Source organism: Martes martes (genome assembly GCF_963455335.1).
Source record: "Martes martes genome assembly, chromosome: 11".
Lineage (NCBI taxonomy): Eukaryota > Metazoa > Chordata > Mammalia > Carnivora > Mustelidae > Martes > Martes martes.
In genome coordinates, this window is record NC_137899.1 from 14074511 (window position 1) to 14091115 (window position 16605).

The window sequence follows — 16605 nt, forward strand, 5'->3', positions numbered from 1 at the left end:
TCAACCATGCTCTGAGAAAATCCCAGGCACACACACGAAGAGGTCCTGAATAGGTGATCCAGGTGACAGTTCCAGCTGAAGTCCCCGCAGACAGCCAGTTCAGCCATCGTACCTATGAGGAAGGCCTCTAGGTGACTCCCATCCCGGTCATCCCCAAATGCAACCCCCCAGTGAGAACTGCATTGCTGAACCCAGGCCACTCACTCCCAGTACGGGCAGAGATAATAAAATGGTTGCTATTGTTTTAAGTCATAGGTGTTTTTGTTTTGTTAAGATTTTATTTGAGAGAGAGAGAGAGAGCAAGTGAGCATGGGCAGAGGTGAGGCAGAGGGAGAGGGAGAAGCCGGCTCTCCGCTGAGCAGGGAGCCCGATGCAGGACTCGATCCCAGGACCCTGGGATCATGACCTGAGCTGAAGGCAGATGCTTAACCGACTGAGCCACCCAGGTACCCTGAGCCAAAGGGTGGGTTTTGTTGTTGTTGTTGTTGTTTGTTTGTTTGTTTTTAGTAGTGAGAATTACACTTCTTAAACAATAACTCTGTTGTAGAGCCTGTAAGTATTGTACATTTTGTCACTGACACTTCACAATTGTCCTACTGAGGAGAAGGCAGGGGAGGCCTGGTGGTCAAGGAACGCTGCCGAGGTCACTCTCCGGGGAACTGGCCATCTGCAGTTCAGATCCAGGGAAGGGTAGAGCCTGATCTCTTCTCTACCTCACGGTGGCCTGTCCCTCGAATGGCACAAGGCATGCCCTGGAGGCTCCTGGGAGACCATCCCATCCATACCCCTGGTTCCAGATGGGCAGCGCCCTATCCAGCTGTGCAGCTTTGCCCTCCAGCACTTGTCAGAAACCTGCAGGAGGCACAGCAGCTGCGTCTCTAACTTCCTGCTCGTTACTTGGGACTGACACCTGCCCCGGCTGCACCCCGATGCCAGGTCCTCACTCTAGTCACGAACAGCAGTTTGTGCTCTTTTTTGGTGTCAGTGTGGTAAAATGAACCTAACGTTTCTCGATTCCAAAAGGCTTCCCTGACTTTTCCAAACCAACTGGCTTTCTATTCCAGCCCCTCTAACCACGGATTATGTTCATGTTCTCAAACGTCGCTGGGCAGAGTGCACCTGACGGTCCTGTGGCAGGTTCCACGGCGTTGCAACCACCACCACCACCCAGCTCTAGAGCTTTATCTTCCCCTTTGGAACCCTACCCCACCTCCAGTCCCGGGTAACCACCCTTCACTTTCGGTCCCCAAAATCTGACGAGTCTACGTGCTTCATCAAAGTGCAATCGTGCAGGAGTCGTCCCTATGCAACGGATTTATATCACCGAGCATCACATCCTCAAGGTTTATTTTCTCGTGTTTCAGAATTTCCTTCTCTTTCAAGGTTGATTATTATTCCAGTGTATGTCGATACCACATCGTCTTCATCCACTCATCTGTCAACGGACATCGCGGTTGTTTCCACCCTTTGGCTACTATGAATAATGCTCCTGTGAACATGGGTGTGCAAGGAATTGGGTGTGCAAGTTCCTCCTTTAACTTTTTTGTTGTATATCCAACAGTGGAACTGCTAGATCATGGGGTAGTCTTTTTTTTTTTTTTTCATTCCTACCAACAATACACAAGGGTTCCAATTTCTCCACATCCTTTGCCAACACTTGTTATGTGTTTGTTTTTTATGAAGCCACCCTAAGGGGCATGGGGTGGTAGCTTACTGCTGTTTGCATTTGCATTTCCTTCTTGAAAGCTACTAAGTTGGGGATGATCAGTTACACAGAAGTAGATAACCAGGACATTGATCAGTCCCACTACTCTTGAGCACTGCCTAAGATAGACAGCCCTGTCTGTATAGAAACAGCTTACTATTCCCATCCTTCTGGAGCAGTCTCTCCTCCTCTTCACGTTCTTAGAGGCTAAATGCTGTTGCCTCACCTCTAAAAGAATGCTCAAATCCAGCTCTTTTCTCCAGCTGGCCACCGCTGCTCTAGTTCGGTTCCTTGGAACTTTGTACTTGGACTTCCAGTTTCCATGCAGGAATTCCTTCTCTGTACTGACTGAAAAAATGTGTTTGCACATAATCCTGAGGGGAAAAAAATCAGCCGAGAAATTGGGATATTGGAAAAAAATGCTATAATTCAGTGATGCTCAAAGCTTAACAGTCAACACAGAGAGGGCACTGTGTTGAGAGGCTCCATCAGTGTCATGAGCAGGAAACCCTGATGAGGGAATCAAAGATACAGGATAGCATTTTCAGACACCAGGGCTGGAGCACGGAGCAGGGGTTGTCACCATCTGATCAGTCTCACTTATAGCGGTTGCCATGTTACTAATGTGTTTGTAGTACTGTCTGCTGATCAAGAATCCTTCTCGTAAGCAAAAGCAATGGTAATAACTTTATACAGGCGGTACATTTCATATAATTCTTACGACTGGGATTCCAATAAGTAACAAGTTTAAGAGGCAAAATCAGTCCTTTAATTTGGCAATTTCAACATCAACACATGATTCTGTCTAGTGGTGTCAGCATTGCTAGGAGATCCAAGTGTTTATTTGAATACTCCCCGATCATGTTCATGGTTTTCCTGTATTTATGTGCTATAAGCTCCAGTGCATCATAAATATTTTGACAGAAGAAGTACAAAGAGAAGAAAATACGAGTGTTGTGGAATATTCCAATGGGGAATGAGAAACTGATGGAAAACCAATCAGCAAAAGCAGATAGATTATAAATTTGACAGCAAATCCCAAGGCAGGGCAAGTAGACACAAGGTGTTCATTGGTAAAAAGGAATAGGCTTCTGTGAAGCAGCAACTACCCTAAAGCCCAGTGTGAGGGTGCTTTGGGGGCACGCTTGGAAATTCGACTACTGTCCAGGTGAAGCAAAAGAAAGCTTTGACTTCTGGGATATTTGTCATGAAATGAAAATCAAGACCGTAGGATGGGGCAGTTGGTGCTTTAGAATTTTTAAGTTTTCACTTTAAGAATGGGCAACTGACCTGACACTAATACAACATTGTATGTCAACTACCAAAAAAATATAGAGTGGGAAAGGGAAACTCTTAGTTTCGGCTCAGGTCGTGATCTCAGCATCATGAGATCAAGCCCCACATTGGGCCGCACGCTCAGGGTGGAGACTGCTTGAGATTTTCTCTCCCCCTCCTGTTCCTCCTCACCCCTGCTCAATCTCTCTCGAATCTTAAAAAAAAAAAAAAAAAAAAGTGGGAAGAAGGATAACTTAAATACTAAACATGGTATTTCAAGTTTTTTAAAAAATATTTTATTTGCTTGTCAGAGAGAGAGAGTATACAAGTGGGAGAGCAGCAGGTAGATGGAGAATCAGGCTCCCCACTGATCAGGGAGCCCAACACGGACTCGATCCCAGGACCCTGGAATCATGACCTGAGCCAAAGGCAGCTGCTTAACTGACTGGGCCACCGAGGCATCCTGGTATTTCAAGTTTTTAAAAATGCTTTTCAGTTGGCATTTATGCCCATATTCCCAACCTATGTTTTTATCATTAGAGGTCTCAATTAGGTAGAGATCATTTTTACATGCTATTTAAACATATCCTGTCACAATATATTGGCCAGCAATAAATTAAAAAGAAAAACTATCCATATATTATTATATCTTTTCAGCAGAAAATTAAAAGTCTATAATCCCATCCCTGAAAAATTATTCATCATTTATTATGGTCACTCATTATTTAATAAAATGTTTTTTAAAAAAAGAATAGTGGGGAGCCTGGGTGGCTCAGTGGGTTAAAGCCTCTGCCTTCAGCTCAGGTCATGATCTCAGGGCCCCTGGATCGAGCCCCACATCAGACTCTCTGCTCAGCGGGGAGCCTTCTTCCCCCTCTCTCTCTGCCTGCCTCTCTGCCTACTCGTGATTGATCTCTCTGTTAAATAAATAAATAAAATCTCAAAAAAAAAAACAGGCAGAATAGTTTAAAATTTGGGGATTTCATGAACATTCCTGGGACTTTCACCTTCTTGGTCATGAATCACAAAGATTCAAAGATTAGTCTGTCGGGAGTCTAGAAACATGGCTGGTCTACTGCGCTCCCTGCCACCTGGCCTCGCCATCATCTTCGTCACATTCTGTATGTGTTCCTCCTGTTCTCAGAAGAGTCCGTGGGAAACCCAGAGCTGCACACATCCCTCTCCTGCTTAGAACTCCTCACCAGCTTTTCACAATGTTCAGGTGCATATATCCCCACCTGTCGACAGTTTTTAGCATCCACCACAATATAGATGTATTTATAAACTGCACTGATGTGTTGCTGCACAAAACCAATACATTCGTCAAATATGCAAAATGTAATAATTTTTAAAAGGGGTGATTTTTAAAAATACAGAAATTATAATTTTATATCCCAGCAAGCCAGGGACTGAATCATCTGGGGTAAGTTTCAAGAGGTCAGGCTTTACTTTGGGGTTCATGCATCTGAAGAACAAGAATTCAAATTCCTTAGCAATTGTCGTCACAATCAGGCCATCCTCACACCTCTCTGTGCTCGGAGCACATTGCTTGTACGTCGAATAGTCTCACTTCTGTGCCCTCCACATTCCTTGCTGCCTAGAGTGACAGCCTCTGATTTTGCCCGGTGAAAGTCTTTCCAGTTTTAAGTCACAGCCTCATCACTACCTCTTCCAAGAAAGCTACTTCTCTCTAAGAAGAGTTGGTGAATAATACTAATCCTTGTTTTTATTATCCTCCTAAAGCAGCAGCTCCACCCACGGGCTGCCGTCCTGCTCGGGGCAATGCGAGAGGGGCGTGCGAGCAGCGGCACACATTCCTGCTGACACGTAGTGCTCCCCCGTTATTGCATGAAGCAATAATGGAGGCTCAACCCACCCCGCTTTGGAGTTCAAACCTGAGACCGTTTTCCAGTGACTTCTTCCATGGCCTGATCCCTCGCACGGCAGTGTGCCCTGGAAATCTGGGGCTATTTTTCACCGATTTTTGCATTCCTGTTGTCCAGCATCATACCTGGCCTAAGAAAGCAACTCAATGGTTACTGAATAACTTTGTAAGCGATTTTTTTAAAATATTTTATTTATTTATTTGACAGACAAAGATCGCAAGTAGGCAGAGAGGCAGGCAGAGAGAGAGGAGGAAGCAGGCTCCCCACCGAGCAGAGAGCCTGATGCGGGCCTCAATCCGAGGACCCTGGGATCATGACCTGAGCCGAAGGCAGAGGCTTTAACCCACTGAGCCACCCAGGCGCCCCTGTAAGCGATTTTTAAAATAACCTTGTGACCCTTTACAGTTGGTATACTGATGGGGTTCTTAGGCTAGTATAAAACTTTTTTTCTTATTAACTGTTTATACGCTTCTTGCACAAATAAAAGCTCTCCTGAGCTCTCATATCATCTTTCTTTGCTTACTGTCAAGAAAGTAGGATAGAGGATACAGTTAACAGATTTCTGAAGGCACGAGCTGGGTCCCAGTATTCACTCAGCCGCAGCTTTCCCAGTCATGCGCCCTCCCTGAGCCGGACTTTCCTCCTCTGTAAAGTGGGAAAGCAGGTGGTACCTGCTTTCATTAGGAATAGGAAGCATTTCTAGCAATGACTAGCACACAGTTCTTTCCTCATATAGATTACAGTTCTTAGAGATTTAAAAAGGATACTTCTGGCCCCAATGGGTCCCAAGCTTCATAGAAGTTTTGGCATCTGAGGGGTTCCTCTACCTTGGACCTCTTGTCTCACTCTAAACCTCATCTCTGGACAATCACCTGCACACTTATGACTTCAAGAATCACTTTTGTTGTCAATTACGCTGAATTCTACCTCTCAGTGCATGCCTTTAGCCCAGGAAGCTCTCTGAAACTTCAAACTCAAATACACAAATGGCTACTAGATACATCTCACTATGTCTCAAATATGAAGACTAGGACAAGGACAGACAAGGGATAACCAGATAACACGGACCTGAGTTTCAGATGGAAAAGGCAAGGGCATCATTAGTACTTTCATTCATAAAAGAGCCAAGTGGAGGGAGGAGATGGGGACACAGAGATACAAATAGGAGGGGCCAGCAAGTGTGGCTGGGACAGGTGGGGTCAGGAAGGTAGCGGTGGGGAGAAGGAGGGAAATGCAGGAAGGAGGGTTCTGCCCAGTGACTGCTGGTGTCCCTGGGAAAGCAGAGAAGACCCTGTTTGCTAGAAACACAGCAGGAGAAAGGGCAGCCAAGGACAAATTCAGGTTGTAAGAATTTCCGCCTGCGGCCAAGGAATGGACAGAAGCTGCCATGTGAGGTCCAAGAACACAAGTCTGGACGCATAGTTCTGGGAGAGCCTGCCTGGAGGCAGAACCCTGAATGGAGAGGAGCCCTCACCAGAGAGAGATGCGCTACTGGAGCCAACGTGAGGGAGGACATGGTTCTAACGAGAGCATGCTGACACACATAGGGGCCCTGTGCCAAAGCAAGAGAAAGAGAATGAAAGAGTGCGAGGCTAGGGGGATGGGAGGCTGTGATCAGACAGCAGGGATCTTGAAGTATAGTTTTCCAAGAGGAAGCATTCCAGGTAACCGCAGGTGTTACAGCGAGGCCTTGGCAGTGGGAAGCCGGAAGGGCGGTCCCTGCACATGCGCAGGTGTTGCTTTGGCCACGCCCCCGGACACTGCGAGGAGGAGGAGTCTGCAAGCTGCGGGCCGGGCCAGCGCTTCAGCAGCGGAACCATGAAAAATGGTGCCCAAAAGAATGAGCACAAGGTTTTGCTTCAGAAAGAGTAAGGATAGTAGGAGGTAGGCGGCACTGCGGGGTAAAGAATCCATGGACTCTTCCTGCTGGCGTGGAGGGCTGGCGGAGAGGAGCTGCGGAGATTGCCGAGGACTCCTGGGAACGTGGACCAGGAGAGAATGGATCAGCGTTGGGGGTGGATGGAACATGGAAGGACTTGTTCTAGGAGCTAGAGGAGCATTATTTGTCATGGAGTAAGGGTTCAAGAATGCCCAGAAGGAAGTCCTGAAGCAGAGGACAGTTAAGGGGAAGGAAGAGCAAAGCAGGTTTGGGTTTCCATGAGGGGTGTCAGAAGCGGGTTGAGGGCTCCACCATCTGCCCTGTGGGTTGCTCTGCTAGGTGTGCTTGGGTGTGCAAGCTTCGGGTGACAGGAGAGCCACAGAGAGATGGTTCCATTGATGAAAGTCGGAAGAACACGTTTCATTTCCTAGGGCTGCAGTCACAAAAGTGTCTTCCTGTCCATTTGGAGGAAGCAGTCCAAAAAATAAGAACATTCTTGATTGGGGGGGGGGGGTGCTGTTTGTTCAAGTGGAGGAAGAAGGCCAGAAAGGAAAGCAAAACCTACCATGGTGAGCAATGTGGCTCAAGAGTGGGTACATGGAGGAGGACCCTACCACATGGTGTGGTTCCAGCTGTCCACTGAAGTAAAACCACACAGAAGGAGCTAGATCTGCAAAAGTAGTCAAAAACAGTCTAACTGGAGCACCTGGGTGGCTCAGTGGGTTAAGCATCTGCCTTCAGCTCAGTTCTGATCTCAGGGTCCTGGGACCGAGCCTCACATCGGGCTCTCTGCTCAACAGGGAGCCTGCCCGCCCCCCCGCCTGCCTCTCTGCCTACTTGTGATCTCTGTCAAATAAATAAATAAAATCTTTAAAAAAAATGGTCTAACTGGTCAACCTGACATCTATGTGTGCAAACATGTGCCTTTAGGGGATACATTCAGTGTTGGGGAGAAAGCCCTCCATAAGCCTCTATCAAGGCAGCTTCCCCTCTGGAATCACCACAGGCAAACACTGGAACAAGTCTTAAGGTGGGAGCACCAGCTCTTTCCTCTCCCTGATCTGCTCTCAACTATTTAAAAATGAAAGGTCAAATCTGCCTATCTTCCAATACCATTTTCCCTGAAAACATCATTAGGCTGAAATGGATCTATTACTTAGACCAGTGTCCTAGCCATAACTAAAAGAAATTAAATTATATAAATATGGAATATATATAAATATATGGTATATATTTATATAATATTATATATAATATAATGTATAAATATATAATAGAAAATATAATATTGTGTATATTATATATTATAATACATAAGACAAATATAATGTATACACATATAATTATATATATTATATAAATATAATTCTATTATATAGAGGTTTTGTTTTTGTTATAAAAGGTATACACAGTCATTAAAATTCTTTACATAGTTACAACACTTAACACTTTGAATAAATTTCTCCACTTTTCCTGGCCTATATTTAGTGATCCTGACTATTTTGTCTTATCATGACAGGACTGAATTATTGTCAAACCACTCTCTCCTACTCAATCCACTGTAAATCTTCCAAACAAAGTGATGGATCCACAGTCTCAAAGACCAGGCACTCAGGCCTCCTTGGAAATTTCTGGTGGCAAACACTATTCCAGCAGACCTCCAACTGCTCCAAATCTCCTGCGCCCTCTCTCCATGTTTAGATAGTTCCCCATTGTGGGAAAGAAAAGCCTGCCTTCATGAGCTAGCCTGAAAAACTCCATTGCCTGCCAATCAGATGCACCCGTGAGACAGCCTGATTAGAGCCCAGGATGCCTGAAGCCCTGCGGGTCACTGCAGTCAGTCAGGCAGATACAGAATACAGATGGAGAACAGTCCTTTACTTAGAATCCAGTTGACCTGGGGCACCTGGGTGGTGCAGTCGGTTAAGTGTCCGACTCTTAGTTTCGGCTCAGGTTGTGATCTCTGGCTCATGAGATCGAGCCCTAGGCCGGGCTCCACACTCAGGGCAGAGTCTTCTTGTTCCTGTCCCTTAAAATAAATAAACCTAAAAAAAAATTCAGTTGGCTTATTCCAGCCCATTCAGAATTTGCACCGCTGAGGAGATATGGACACACTTCTCTACTCAGATTGATCTTCCCAGGTCCAACAGTTGGTTTACAGCAGTGAAATTTCCAGCAAATTTGCTAACACTAATCCCTTCAGGGTCACACACATGGCCACCTGTCACACTCAGCAGGGACACCGACCTCAACCTCCCTCTTCCCTGGCCCCGGAGGCTCATTTCAGCCTCTTCTCTACCACCACACTCAGGCTTGAGCACAGCATCTGTCAGATTCGCCTGCACTTGGATCAGCCAGAATGGAGGGGGAATCCCACCAGATCCAGAGATTGGAGGGGACTGCCTGCCTAAGGGATATATCAGTATTTCACGATCACCACCCCCCCAAGCATATCTTCTGTGATTGTTATGTGAAAAAGAACACTTGTCCCTCTCTTCATCTTGAGTGTCAGAGACCCTTTTCTGTCACCTAAGTCATAGTACCTGCCAGGACCCTGGACAGAAAAGTAGGTTTGATCCGGGGAGAAGAGGGTAGCAACACATCCCACAAGGCTAGATTTTCAATTAAGAAATATCCTCCAGGGGTGCCTGGGTGGTGCAGTCGGTTAAGCATCTATCTGCCTTCAGCTTAGGTCATGATGTAGGTTCCCGATATCGAGCTCCAATGTCAGGCTCCCTGCTCAGTGGGGAGTCTGTTTGTCCCTGTCCTTCTGTCCCCACCCATGTGTGCTATCTCTCTCAAATAAATAAATAAAATAAAATAGAAATATCCTCCAAAATCCCAAGTTCTTAAAACAAATGTCTGCCTGGTTATGCAATCCTGATCACATTATCTGGGCTTCATGGTTTAGGACATTTTATTTCCCTAACTTGAACTTCCCACTTGATAGAAAAAAGTGATCACAAGTGTGACCCCCCAGTGAAAGGATCTAGTGCAGTTTAACCTAGTTAAAAGCTAACTAGAGGGCCTTGGGCTTGGCTATGGCAGAGTGGCCCATATCTGACCTATCCAACAATAAAAGCCAGAAAACAACCACCACCCACTGACCCCTAACAAAACAAAACCGTTGAAAGCTATCGGAAGGCAACAAAGGTACTCAGGACTTAGGAGAGGGGAGGGTCACTCAGGGAGGGGAGCCGGATCTCCTCCAGAGGTTTTCACCCACTGAGCCTTTGCTAATTCACAGTGCAGCCCAACAGAGTCCAACACTGGACAGGGGACATCTACACTGGAGTTTGTGGTGGCAGAGGCAACTAGGAATGGAGGACTAAAGATCCTGGAGAAAAAGGACCTGCAGAGAAAAGGGATCCATGTTGCACGTGGAGCCTCCAGTGGAAGGACGTGCTGATGCCTGAGGTGCACATCGCAGAGTGGGACAGCACAACGGCTGGGGCTGATGCAGCCAGGCTGGAGAGCAATGCCTGGTCCCATGAGAGGAACGCATGCCTGATGGTACAGCGACTAAAAGGGGGAAGAAACAAATCAGCACAAAAATGAGCAATCGGGGGCGCTAGGGTGGCTCAGTCATTGGGCATCTGCCTTGGGCTCAGGTTATGGTCTGGGGGTCCTGGGATCGAGCCCCATATCGGGCTCCCTGCTCAGCCTCTCCCTCTCCCACTCCCCCTGCTTGTGTTCCCTCTCTCGCTGTCTCTCTCTCTATCAAATAAATAAATAAAATATATTTTTTTTTAAATTAGCAAGAAGCTGGAGCAGATCAGCAGACTGCCGAGCATGATTCACCCAAGCTTCCGCACTTAAAGTGTAAGGAAGAATGAAACCATAGTAGTAACTTAAATTGTAAGATATTTGCAAGCAGAGGTAAAAAGAAATGTACAAGATGAATATAGAGACCTATGAATAATTGAATAAATGGGAACATCTTTGATATCTGGATAGGAAGACTCAAAATTATAAAGATATCAATTCTTCGTACCGTAATCTGTGTGTTTAACATGCTTCTGGTTGAAATCCCAAAAGATTACTGGTAACACTAGATGGAAATTCCAAAATATAGACTAAACCTGTGAGAATATTCAGAAAATGTTCAAAAAAGAAAGTAGTGAGTTTAAATGGTTCCTGCCAGATTAGATTATAAAGTTATAACAGGAATCATTCTCTTGATCACTGGGATAGAGTAGATTCTAAATGGATTCACGAGAAGCCTAAAGAAACCACAAAACACAAACCATAACAGTAATGCAACATAATTATAGGTCTTTCCGTATATTGTGATTTCATTTTTATAACATATACTTGGATGCATTTCGGATTTTTGTTTGCTTTAAGGAGGTAGGAACTAAGCATTTTTCCCAGGGAGTTCAACATCACTGAGTGCCCACACGGATTACAAATAATTCTCGTGTGCTGGCTTCCTGGGACTCATTCACAGTCTCGCCCTTTACCTGCACTACCGTAATCACTGTAGTCTCATGCGTTTTTATATGAAGAGGGCAAATAGACCTGATTTTTTATTTCCAGAATTTCTCCCAGCTACTGTTACATATTTTTTCATAGAACCTTTTAAATTATTTCATTAAGTTACAGAAATAAGTGTTTCTTTTTTTTTCTTTCTTTTTTTGGGAAAAAAAAGAAATGAGTGTGACTCATTTAATATGTTGATATATTTGGGAAGAGGTGACATCTCTACCATGTCGACTCTTTGGACCCAATCAGAAGAGAAGTTGATAGTTTCCTTAAAGGAGGCATATTTCCAAAATAAAGGATAGAATGCATGTATTTATTATTCAGGTATAATAATTTGTATAATCTGCCAATGACTGAAATATTTAAGTTTCTATAATTAGGTTATAGTTTCGACAATTTTTATCTTAAGGGTAATCTCTGCTATTTTTACATTTGATGTTCATAAATGTTGAACTCGCACATTTTTAAATGCTTACCAATTCTTCTACGTCAGCTCTGATGTGCTGGATCAGACTATCCTATGTGAGCTTCTGCAAGATCTGAGATTTTTACATTTTAATTCCAGTATAGTTAACGGTGTTATGTTAGTTTCTGGTGTACAATGTGATTCAACACTTCTCCACTACTCATTGCTCATAAGTGTAGTCTTTGTCCCCATCACCTGTCCCCCATTTTTTGCCTCTGGTAACTATCAGTCTGTTCTTTATAGTTAAGAGTCTATTTTTTATGTCTTTTTTGTTCATTACTTTCTTAAATTCCACATAGCAGCAAAATCATATGGCATTTGTCTTTCTCTGATTTATTTCAGAGAAATAAATCTAGCTCCATCCATGTCCTTGCAAATGGCAAGATCTCATTCTTGTTAACAGCTGAGTAACATCCCATTGTGTGTATGCATGTACAAATATACACACATACACATGCATCTTTATTCATCATTCGATGCACACTTGGGCAGCTTCCATAATTTGGCTATTGTAAATAATCCTGCAATAAATCAAGGTGCACATATCTTTTTTTTTATTTTTTATTTATTTTCAGCGTAACAGTATTCATTGTTTTTTCACCACACCCAGTGCTCCATGCAATCTGTGCCCTCCCTAATACCCACCACCTGGTTCCCCCAACCTCCCACCCCCTGCCCCTTCAAAACCCTCAGGTTGTTTTTCAGAGTCCATAGTCTCTCATGGTTCAACTCCCCTTCCAATTTCCCTCAACTCCCTTCTCCTTCCCATCTACCGTTGTCCTCTATATTATTTGTTATGCACCACAAATAAGTGAAACCATATCATACTTGACTCTCTCTGCTTGACTTATTTCACTCAGCATAATCTCTTCCAGTCCTGTCCATGTTGCTACAAAAGGTGCACATATCTTTTTAAATTCGTGTTTCCATATACTCTGGGTAAATACCAAGTAATGAAATTACTAGATCATATGGTATTTCTCTTTTTAATTTTTTGAGGAACATCCCTACTGTTTCCAGGGTGGCTGCACCAGTTTGCATTCCCATCAACAGTGCAGGAGGGTTCCTTTTTTGCCACCTTCTCACCAACACCTGTTTGTGATTTTGACTGTAGCCATTCTGACAGGTGCGAGGGGATAGCTCAGTTATTTGTGGCATGGTAGTAGTGCCTGTCAGCCAGCCAATGGTCCACTTTTGCTATTGTTACTTCTTTGTCTTATGAAATTATCTGCATATTAACTGTATTTTGACCTTATAAACATAATTGAGACATGGACACATAAATGGGTTGGTGTTAGTAATAAACTCAATCTATTGCAATAAAGGAGGAATTCATCAGATAGATCCGAAGCAGCAAAACCTCAGCTTCAGCTAGGCATGTTACAACGAAAATAAAGCAAAATTACATGAATTATATCAAAACTGTATTAATAAAGATGATTGTATAGAAGAACAATGTCCAATTGAATGTAGTACAAGCCACTTAGGTTGATTTTACGTTTCCTAGTAGCCACATCAAGGTAAAAACACAAATGAGATTAATATATTTTCTTTAGCTTAATGTACATATTTCGACATATAGCACATATTTATCTACTTGATATGGTGATTTGCATTTATGGTAAAATTTAGAAAGCTGCTATTTTACACTTTCCGAGTCTCCCCTCAGTCCACCTACATTTTCAAGAATTCCAAAGTGCACGTCTGATAAGTGGCTAGTGTAATGGAAGGCAGAGTTCTAGAAGGCATGGTATTGTTAGGAATCTTACCATAGTTTAGCTCTCTTGGAATGGAATATCCTTTGTAACTTAAAAGGTCATCCAGCTGTAGTATGTTACATTTTCATGAACTTTTTCATGACCCTATTTTTAAAAGAACTGTTTGCATGGTATTTTAATGTTAGAGGTTCTTGACAATTAGGAACTTCTGTAACTTCTTTACCCATACAGATCAAGTGACTGCTAGGCCTCTCTAAAACTCTTTGCTTAACTTTAATTTTGATAGTATCTTATGATCCATGCTTTGGACTTGTTTGCATTTCTCTGACCTATTGTGCCTATCCTTTTATTTTAAACTTTGACTGCTCTTGTTTTAAAAGTGTCTTGTAGACCTCATAAACCTTTCTTAATTGTATCTCTAGCAGACATCAATTGGTTTAAATTTGTGATCCAATATGTGAGCAAATGCCATTTGTACATTATTTTTATACAATTACTATAGTTTATTACTGTAGTTTTTACTATAATTATTACTGTATTTTTATATTATTATAGATACTATATTATATAGTATTACTACAGCCTCACTGGTATTTTTGTGAGCATGCATTCAAATTTCCTATCTCCACAACATACCCTGTGGTTTCCTTGAGTTCATCTCACCCTTCTCCCTATGGTAGTTTGAAAGTTATTAAGAATGATCTTATCTCAACTTTAAGTAACATACGTAAATGAGGATATTTCCAGTTGGCTTCACTCCACTTCACAAACAGAATAAATTCTCTTTACTTCTCCCCGTGGAAGATGAGGGAATTCACCCACTTAGACTTCCTTCTTATATTGGCTCCAAGTTTTGGTTGGGATATACTAGGATTTTTGTCTACGATTGCTATTATCATCGTGGGGCTTTTCTGTAAATAGGTATAACACCCACACTCTGTATTGTGAGCATGATTATTCTGTGCTTAGATAGCTCAATGTTTACTGTCGGCCAAGGCCAGCTACATAATTTGTAGAGCCCAGTGCAAGATGACAACCTGTAGCTCTTTGCTCCAAAATCAAGATTTCTAAAATGGCAACCATAAAGTGCTAAACTCTGTGGGATTCTCAGGCATAAAGCTCTGGGTGATGGTACAGATCCTAAAGTCCATGAAGGAGACCCTTCTGTAGAGTTTTTATGCCACTTCCGTGTTATTTTATCATTTAGGTGACTGGATTAAGACTCTGCACCAGTCCTGGACCTACCAGCCGTCAACTGTCTTCCTCTCCCTTCTGAACCATAGTGGGGCAAGATGTTTTATCAGGTTGTTGAATGAGCTGGTTTTCAGCGAGGTCTGGCCATCAAGAGAGGAACTGGGAGGCTGGAGGACAGGGTAGCAGACTATTTTCTCCCTCTCCCCGTCCAGCTCAGGTCGCATCCCTGGCACCCACTCCCCATGGGCCTCAAGCAACAGCTCCATTTCATGACAGATTTCAGCTTCCTGCAGGTGACTGGTTCCTGGGCTCCTCTGTCCTATCAGCTGTGAGATTTGCCTTCGCTAATCATGAAGGGTCTCCTTGTCCTACATGATCTTAACTCCTCCAATAACCGTGAAACTGATTTTCTTCAGTCAAGTCCCCATTTCCAATACTCATGAGAAATCAATGTCCTGAGTCTGTACAAAGTGATGGTAGTCTGTTACCTTCTCATGTAAATGACAACTGAACATGGTATAGAATTCATGAGTTGTACTGTACTTATCTCAAATACCATAACAAAGACATTGCTTTGGGTAGTATAGACATTTGAACAATTAAAACAAAACAAGACAAAATTTAAAAAAACAAAAAACAAAAAACAAAACAGCACCTCCAGAGCGAGTTTCACAAACTTTACCACACATCAGAAACACCTAGAGGACTTATTAAAAACACACATTTCTGGGCCCCACCTCCAGAGAATTGAAATGCGTGTGTGCATGGTAGGGCTCTAGGATAGGCTGTTCCAAGAAGATGCCCAGTGATGAAGCTGCTGGCCCACAGACCCACAGGCGGACACTGCTCTGAAAGCTGCTCCAAAATCTACTAGTATTTCATGCTACTTAAAAGAGGTCTGAGTTTATCTTCAGTTTCAAACTTAATACGTAATGTGCATATTTATAAGATTCTGTCTTTAACCCTGTAGTTCAGCTGATTCACTGGAACATTATGATGGCATTGGCCACACACTAAATTTTTCTCATCTGAAGAGGATCGTGTTCATTTTAGAAAAAAAAAAATCTGAAAATACTAAAGTACAGATTTGTTTCCTTTGTTCTATGTTCCACTTCAGGCAGCAACAGCAAATTTTCCACAGATCAGCTCTCCGAGGCAGATCTCCCCCCACCCCCCACCCCCGTGGCCCTTCCAGGTTTCCTGCAGTTCAGTAAGAAGCCCTACGAGGCCCAGTGTTTCATCTTCCAGAGGACTGCTGGATTGGGAATGAAAGTAGGCTCGCTGGGAACTTCGTGCTTCCGTTTTCTTCATACAGATCTCTCGCAACCCATGGAGGACCAGCCACGGATCTGGCCTCTCACAGAACCAGGGTCTAGATCATGAGAAGGGGCACACGGGGACCCACGACTTCTCGATTCTGCCACCAATGTGCTTCTGTGCTGAGGGACTGGCCCCCATTTCCTCCCTTGGCTTTCGCAGACACTTCACCTCCATCCTCCAACTTCCAACTTGAGGTCTTAGTGCGACCGTCACCATTCCTGCCCTTCCTTTCCCCTCGCTCCCTACCACAGGATTCCTCCTTCGACGTGGTCAAAATAAAAATGGTCTATTGGCTACTTTTTACAATCAGAGGAGTTTGAAGGGGAAAATACTTGGTTTCTGAATACTAAGTTTTCTAAACTATTACATATTTTGTTCACTTAGGCTATCAGAAAGGTTTTACTTCTTTATTTCCCAGTAACTTTCCTAGTTTCAAAATAACTCGCTCATAATGGAGAAAACTAGGAATGCACAGAAAAGAGAGAAATAGGAAACAAAAATTGCCCATCATTTCACCATCTGGAAGTAACCAAGGCTGGCATTTTTGCACACTTCCTTTCTATGTTTTTCTATGTATTTTAGCTTGTTGAGAGAAAAAATTATGTAACTCAATTTTTATCTGATATTTTTATTAGAAAACTATATTTTCCAGGTCAGATGCAGTGATCTGGCAGGAA